The sequence below is a fragment of the Ips typographus genome, linkage group LG15 (genome assembly GCF_016097725.1).
Source record: "Ips typographus isolate SLU linkage group LG15, UJ_Ityp_2.0, whole genome shotgun sequence".
NCBI classification, from domain to species: Eukaryota; Metazoa; Arthropoda; class Insecta; order Coleoptera; family Curculionidae; genus Ips; species Ips typographus.
In genome coordinates, this window is record NC_138436.1 from 93179 (window position 1) to 101659 (window position 8481).

An 8481-nucleotide genomic window follows, 5' to 3' on the forward strand; every position below is an offset into this window, starting at 1 on the left:
TTGCGAGAGAACCCTTCTCTTTTTAGAGACATGAATAAATACTTTTTTTTCAAAATCGGTCCGTTTAGGTATTACTGCAACAAACAATACACTAGGTTCACATCTGCTCGTGGAAGATGTGGCAACATAGGGCACAGTCTCAACTGACAGTCGGCGGCTAAACATTTTGAGGTTAGGAATTTTAAAAAATTTAAAAACAGCAAAAACTACAAACAGAAGAAATAAAAACTTAATTTAGGATTGTTTAAGTGTATTAATTAGTGTTGCAACACTTGGTGGTAAACAAACCAATCAAACTTTGGCTTGGGAACAACCACATTCAATTTTAATTATCTGGAAAGAGCACTGGAGGTGCATTCAAACGAGTCCTCATTAACAGCCCAATCCATAAAATTTGCAAGAAACGAAAGGCAGGCAATGTGTGTCCAATCCTGGAGACTATTAGGAAGTTGTTGCAGTTTGGTGATGATGTAGCAGTGTTTTAACTTACAACAGAATTGTTGCTGTTTTAACAACTTGCTTTTGTGATTTAAATTGCTTATTTAGGTATTTTCTTTTGTAAATTTACTCAGCAGCATTAAATACATATCAATTTTGTTTTGTTGTGTGATTTATTATACCAAAGAGCAGGTAGGTAAATTATCAAATTTTATGAAGAAAACTAGACTTTTGATAAAAAATAAACTCTTCTTAAAAATTTTATTTGTATATTTCATAATGAATACAATTAAAATAGTAATTTAACCTACTACCTATCTGATGTAAAATACTGTATTTAACAGTAGCACCATCTGTTTCTAGCCTTATAGGTAGTCAGAGAAGTATAGGTAGGCAAGGGGGGCTAATTCTGTAAAATAATGGCATTTGATCAAATTTACATATTAAGTAACATAGTTAGGTACCTATGTCCTACATATATCTTTCTAATGTTACCTGACATATTTCAACACTCTGCATATGGATTTTGACAACGCACCATTATAACCATTGCTTCAAACACCTTTCGTTGTTCAGTCACCAGGAGTCTTTTACAGCAGCCGTTGATAATGGAACCCTTTCAAAGCATGATAAGCAAACTCCAGAAAGGTACCTACCTGAAACATAAGCTATTTAGTATTAGCAGCTCATTAAAAGGTAGGGGCCTTCCTTTTTGATAATATTAGGTAAATCACCTTGTCAGCATCCATGTTTCTTTGATTGAGAAACAACCACTGGCTTGAATAAACTTGGTTCTTGGGACTAAGTAAATAGGTACCTATATGCATGGGCTGTTTCATTGTGATTGTGTGTTTTTTATTAGAAAAGGCATTCTTTTCTGTTTTCCTTCAGAATGTTTCACTGGGCCCCTTGATAGTTGCAAAGTGTAGGTGGGTGGCATTTTCAAAACTCTCTTCCCGAAACATACACACACACACATTATCTAGGTACCTATCTAGTATCGCAGTAGTTACATCGAAATATTGTAAAATTTACATCAAAAATAAAACATTTCGCTTTGTTTACTACCTATTAATTTGCCAACAATGGCGGCCGATGACGTCAAAATTCTATCGCGCTCGGAACGCACGTAATAGACAAGAAAGGCAAATGATGACGTAACCGCGACGGGAAAAAAATGGACCATATCATAGAAAACAAAAAATATCCCCACATGAGTTGATTGATAACACCGTTTGGCCGATCTCGAACTAAGTGACAGCTACTGTCATTTTGACAGCTGGAATGGATTCCTCGTCCCCAAATTAGTCGAAAATGAGTACCATCAACCCTAGTGAAATCGGACTGGTTTTGACGTTATTAGCTGTCAAAGTGACAGAATAACAATAATGCATCTCAAGTGCGTTTTTTATCAAAACAAATCGAGTGAAGGGTGGTTTTTGGCTAATTTTGGGGCGCCCAATCATGGGGGTGAAATCACTTTTTTGATATCTCCACAAATCGCCAGTGTCTCGAATTGAGTGACAGTTACTGTCATTTTGACAGCTGGAATGGATTCGCCGTCCCCAAATTAGTCGAAAATGAGTACCATCAAGCCTAGTGAAATCGGACTGGTTTTGACGTTATTAGCTGTCAAAGTGACCGGAACAAAACGTGTGTGAACTCGCGCCAGGATACAAAATTAAAAATAAGCGAGCGTCTTGGAAAACGGAGGTGCGAACGACAATTTGCGACGTTGCCAAGTCTCATCATATCACCCATGTTTTGAAGCAGTCTATGTTATGTTTTGAAATGTGATTAATAAAAATAAGTAGTTTTCACCAATATCATCGAATAATCTAATATAGAAGTGTGCAGCTATAAAAGGAATATGTTGATTTAAAATGGTAGGAGCGGGTATGGCAACGCCGCGCTAATTAGTAATTTCTTGTCTTGTTTACGTTTTGTGGTATCCGTATATTGCGAAAAAATCGTAGCTCTTTTATTTAAATTCGCAGGAAATTCGTTCCAACGCCATTCGAAAAAGCATAAAAAATACTACAAAATGGGTTAAAAATGGCCTCTGTAGCTCCTCCCGTTACCGAGATATTGAATTTCAAAAAGTACCTAAAAAACCTCTCTAATACCCCCCCATTCTTTCAATTTTTTTGAAAAGTGAAACATTTTAAAGTGCTTTTTTTGTGCTTATTTCACCTAATTTAAGGTTCTTTTGTATAAATATGCCCTTTGCTGTGCATTGGAACCCTTATAGAGCAAAATAAAAAAATTGAAAATTTCGACAAAAAATGGCATTTTTCGAATTTTTTTTGGAACGCGTCAAAATTCTTTTACCCTAAAATCACATATTTTGGGACACACGTCGCTTTGACCCTAAATAACTCTCTTATTTGACAAGTTACGTCAAAATGTCATAGAAAACAAAAGATAGAGCAGATTTCAAGCTTCCCAAAAATATCCCCCCATGATTCGATTGATTGCACCGTTTGGCCGCTAGAGGGCTTCAAAGTTCCTTCACCATAAAATAACATATTTTGTGACACTCGTCGCTTTGACCCTGAATTACTCCCTTATTTGACAAGTTACGTCAAAATGTCATAGAAAACAAAAGATAGAGCAGATTTCAAGCTTTCCAAAAATATCCCCCCATGATTCGATTGATTGCACCGTTTGGCCGCTAGAGGGCGTCAAAGTTCCTTCACCATAAAATCACATATTTTGTGACACTCGTCGCTTTGACCCTGAATTACTCCCTTATTTGACAAGTTATGTCAAAATGTCATAGAAAACAAAATATAGAGCAGATTTCAAGCTTCCCAAAAATATCCCCCCATGGTTCGATTGATTGCACCGTTTGGCCGCTAGAGGGCTTCAAAGTTCCTTCACCATAAAATAACATATTTTGTGACACTCGTCGCTTTGACCCTGAATTACTCCCTTATTTGACAAGTTACGTCAAAATGTCATAGAAAACAAAAGATAGAGCAGATTTCAAGCTTCCCAAAAATATTCCCCCATGATTCGATTGATTGCACCGTTTGGCCGCTAGAGGGCTTCAAAGTTCCTTCACCATAAAATAACATATTTTGTGACACTCGTCGCTTTGACCCTGAATTACTCCCTTATTTGACAAGTTACGTCAAAATGTCATAGAAAACAAAAGATAGAGCAGATTTCAAGCTTCCCAAAAATATCCCCCCATGATTCGATTGATTGCACCGTTTGGCCGCTAGAGGGCTTCAAAGTTCCTTCACCATAAAATAACATATTTTGTGACACTCGTCGCTTTGACCCTGAATTACTCCCTTATTTGACAAGTTACGTCAAAATGTCATAGAAAACAAAAGATAGAGCAGATTTCAAGCTTTCCAAAAATATCCCCCCATGATTCGATTGATTGCACCGTTTGGCCGCTAGAGGGCGTCAAAGTTCCTTCACCATAAAATCACATATTTTGTGACACTCGTCGCTTTGACCCTGAATTACTCCCTTATTTGACAAGTTACGTCAAAATGTCATAGAAAACAAAAGATAGAGCAGATTTCAAGCTTTCCAAAAATATCCCCCCATGATTCGATTGATTGCACCGTTTGGCCGCTAGAGGGCGTCAAAGTTCCTTCACCATAAAATCACATATTTTTTGACACACGTCGCTTTGACCCTGAATTACTCCCTTATTTGACAAGTTACGTCAAAATGTCATAGAAAACAAAAGATAGAGCAGATTTCAATCTTTCCAAAAATATCCCCCCATGACTCGATTGATTGCACCGTTTGGCCGCTAGAGGGCGTCAAAATTCCTTCACCATAAAATCACATATTTTTTGACACACGTCGCTTTGACCTTGAATTACTCCCTTATTTGACAAGTTACGTAAAAATGTCATAGAAAACAAAAGATAGAGCAGATTTCAAGCTTCCCAAAAATATCCCCCCATGATTCGATTGATTGCACCGTTTGGCCTCTAGAGGGCGTCAAAGTTCTTTCACCATAAAATCACATATTTTGGGACACACCTTGCTTTGATTCTAAACTATTCCCTTACTTGACAAGTTACGTCAAAATGTCATAGAAAACAAAAGATAGAGCAGATTTCAAGCTTTCTAAAAACGTCCCCCCATGAGCTGATTGATAACACCGTTTGGACGCTAGAACGCGTCAAAATTCTTTCACTAAAACCAACAATGGCGGCCGATGACGTCAAAATTCTATCGCGCTCGGAACGTATGTAATAGACAAGAAAGGCAAATGATGACGTAACCGCGACAGGAAAAAAAATGGACCATACGTCTAAATATCATAGAAAACAAAAAATAACATCGTTTGGCCGATCTCGAACTAAGTGACAGCTGGAATGGATTTCCCGTCCCCAAATTAGTCGAAAATGAGTACCATCAACCCTAGTGAAATCGGACTGGTTTTGACGTTATTAGCTGTCAAAGTGACAGATTAACAATAATGCATGTCAAGCGTTTTTTATCAAAACCAAACGAGTGAAGGGTGGTTTTGGACTAATTTTGGGGCGCCCAATCCATTGGTGAAATCACTTTGGGACACACCTTGCTTTGATTCTAAACTATTCCCTTACTTGACAAGTTACGTCAAAATGTCATAGAAAACAAAAGATAGAGCAGATTTCAAGCTTTCCAAAAATGTCCCCACATGAGTTGATTGATAACACCGTTTGGCCGCTAGAGGGCGTCAAAGTTGCTTCACCATAAAATCACTAATTTTTAGACACCCGCTGCTTTCATCCTAATTTACTCTCTTACTTGACAAGATACGTCAAAATGTTATAGAAAACAAAAGATAGAGCAGATTTCAAGCTTTCCAACAATATCCCCACATGAGTTGATTGATTACACCGTTTGGCCGCTAGAGGGCGTCAAATTTCCTTTACTATCACATATTATATTGTAAATATTTTTTAGTCAGATTTCATGTAAATCTTAATCCGGCCGAGTTTCTGGCAAAGAAATGGTTAAAATGTTTAATTTTAGGTCTGACTCTGTTAGTTTTTGAGATATCAAAAAAACCGACTGCACCAGCGTCTTTTCCGGGAAATTCTAACATAAAATGACACCGAGACGTCAACTGTAACTTGACAAATAAAAAAGTTGTATTTTTTGACAGTTCCAGGCCGCCATTTTGAATTTTCTGTCAAAATATTGACTTGCACCTCATTTTAAAGGAAATTTCACGTAGTTTCGAGAAATGACCGACAAAATGGTGTTGCTTGCCGCCATTTTGAATTTTCTGTCAAAATATTGACTTGCACCTCATTTTAAAGGAAATTTAACGTGGTTTCAAGAAGGGACAGACAAAATGGCTTTCGAGGCCGCCATTTTGAATTTTCTGTCAAAATATTGACTTGCACCTCATTTTAAAGGAAATTTCACGTAGTTTCAAGAAATGACTGACAAAATGGCGTTTCAGGCCGCCATTTTGAATTTTCTGTCAAAATATTGACTTGCACCTCATTTTAAAGGAAATTTCACGTAGTTTCAAGAAATGTCTGACAAAATGGTGTTGCTTGCCGCCATTTTGAATTTTCTGTCAAAATATTGACTTGCACCTCATTTTAAAGGAAATTTCACGTAGTTTCAAGAAATGACTGACAAAATGGCGTTTCTACTGCCGCTGGGCCATAATATGACAGATTTGGGAGAGAATCAGGGTTTGAAATCTCGAAATCAGGGTTTGAAAAATCGAAATCGATTAAAAGATCCGACATTGTAAAAAAATAAAAAAAAAAAAAATAAAAAAAATTAATCCAAATAGGGATGCCAGTCGGTTTTCTTACCTAAAACCGACAAAAGAAACGATGGGAATCAATTTTCAGTTAAAAGAACTTTCCTTTAAATCTAAAACTCAAACCACAAAACCTAACGGTCGACTTCACCACGTCGCTACCCCTCCTGCGCCTTTTACGTTGGAAACCCAGTCTCCAAGGAAAGAAAGACCAGCCTAGAAGGATAGCCGCTCGTAGTCCCAATTAGTCTTGTCAGCAATCGCAGGCACCCACCTAGACGATTGTTGGTTGAGACAGCAACAACAAAAAAAGCTCTGAACGAAACTCGAATTAAGGCAGGGACACATTGTTCTGCTGACACGACACCACGCTACGCCACTCGACGTGATGCGTCAGATGAACTGTGTGTGCACATACGAGTTCATACCACGCTAAGCTACATTACCAAAAACATTCAAAAATCGTGGCAAGCAGCAGTTCCTCTGATGAGTGGGATCAAGAAATAGAAGCAGTGGCAGGTTTATTAGTATTAGAAGAAAGAAAAAGACGAAAACATTGGATACATCCAATAAACTTGACACGTTATTTTCATGGAGAATATCACACGTTAATAGAGCTTCTCGAAATGAATGATAACTGCTAAAGCTTAAAACTACATTTGTGAGAACCCTTTACACAAACTCACTGATACTCAATAATATCGGTATCAGTCGCGCTTTCAGGAGGTATCCAAGCTCCCTCTAATCTGCCTCGGATTGCTCTGTCAAGTTCAGCAATTAGCTTTTTTCTTCTTACTTGCCCATCTCTGAGCTGAGAGGCGTCTACCCCGTCTAATCGAATGATGAGCTGTGTTATTAGTTCCTCATAAAGGTCCGTCACATGTTGTTCGTTTCTCCGGTCCAGCACAATTTGGTGAATTAGCGAAAGTGCGTCCAATTCAAAGGAATCGAGCTCATCTTCGAAGTAGCTGCTAGTTTCGCTAGTTACTCGTACATTTCCGATATGAGCGCAACTTTCTTTGGGACCTGAGTCGATTTCGTAAGACTGAGGAGCGTTCTCTGTTTGATTATTTTGGTCTGCTTCCGGCTCGGGAACGACATCAGCCTCTGTCTGGATCGACGAAGCTTCGTCCCCGAACTCAACCATTTCATCGTAAGAGTCCGTCCTCCTAAAATCTCTTTCATTAAATTCTTCATCTGTGGACAGGTCATTCTCGTTCACATCAACATCGTCGGGCAACTCAGGCTCTTCATTACCAATTGCCGCTGGACGGATGTCATCCACGTGATGCAGTGCTTGATGTCCATCTACCTCAACTTCGTAAGCCAGGTCTGAAACTACACGTTTAACCTCGCCAGGTCCTTTCCATGCTGGGGCAAAAGCTCCAGCCGCTCTAGCTCTGACATTTACTTTTTGACCTACGGTAAATGTCACCTTTGGAGCCACGTCTTTGTTTGGGTAAGTCTGGTTTTGAAACTTCAGTTGTCGAGAGAAAATTGTTCTATTCTTTTTCCTCCGGTTTTTGCTATTTTGTATAGTCCGATACCTTGTCCAAGCCGTTTTCCATTCGCCTGGAATGGGAAGTTCATATCCGAGAACGATGGACGAAGGGGTCTCCTTCGTGGCTCTGTTTACCCTTGTTCTCAACACCTGTAGTGCTAGTGGCAACTGATTTTCCCAATGTGAAGCTGGTCTGTCCAAAAGCAGGATCTTTAAGACCTTCTTTAACTCCTGAACACGCCTTTCGACTGGGTTCGCTTGCTGATGGTAAGTTGGTGAAAAACGTTGCTCAATGCCATTCTCCTCACACAAGTTATGCATCTTTTTGGACGCGAAGCAAGGTCCATTGTCACTAACAAAAATACGAGGGGCTCCATATCTCGCTATAATTTCATTCCTCATTAAATTGACTACCCGGTCCGCTGTGACAGTTGACGTGGGGAACGCCTCCACCCACTTGCTAAATAGACATTCAAACACTACGACAAATCTGTGCCTTGTGCTAACTGCATTTGGAAATGGGCCAAGTGTATCAGAGGACACCATCTCCCAAGGACACTGGGGCACCAATGGTCTGGCTGGTGCTGCCGGCTGTCGTTGTTGTCCTTTTACTAAAGGAATGCACCGTCGTATGTACTGGTAAATATCACGGTCCATGCATCCCCAGTAAAATCGTTTAGCTAGTTTTCTCTTGGTTTCTCTAGTCCCGGGATGAGCCATGTCTTCCGGATCGTGAAACCTATGAAGTACCATAGGAATGGCGTTTTTTGGAACCACCAGTCGATCACCATTT

The 8481-nt window shown here is 39.2% G+C and overlaps 1 long non-coding RNA gene across 1 annotated transcript; it reads right to left on the bottom strand.

Moving 5' to 3' along the window:
• Positions 1-687: 687 nt before the first annotated feature.
• On the bottom strand, positions 688-1681 carry LOC145738270 (uncharacterized). The gene is made up of 3 exons (XR_014180676.1): positions 1173-1681; positions 934-1094; positions 688-847 (listed from the first exon to the last, which is right to left on the bottom strand). It is a non-coding gene; the product is annotated as an uncharacterized LOC145738270 (long non-coding RNA).
• Positions 1682-8481: the final 6800 nt, after the last annotated feature.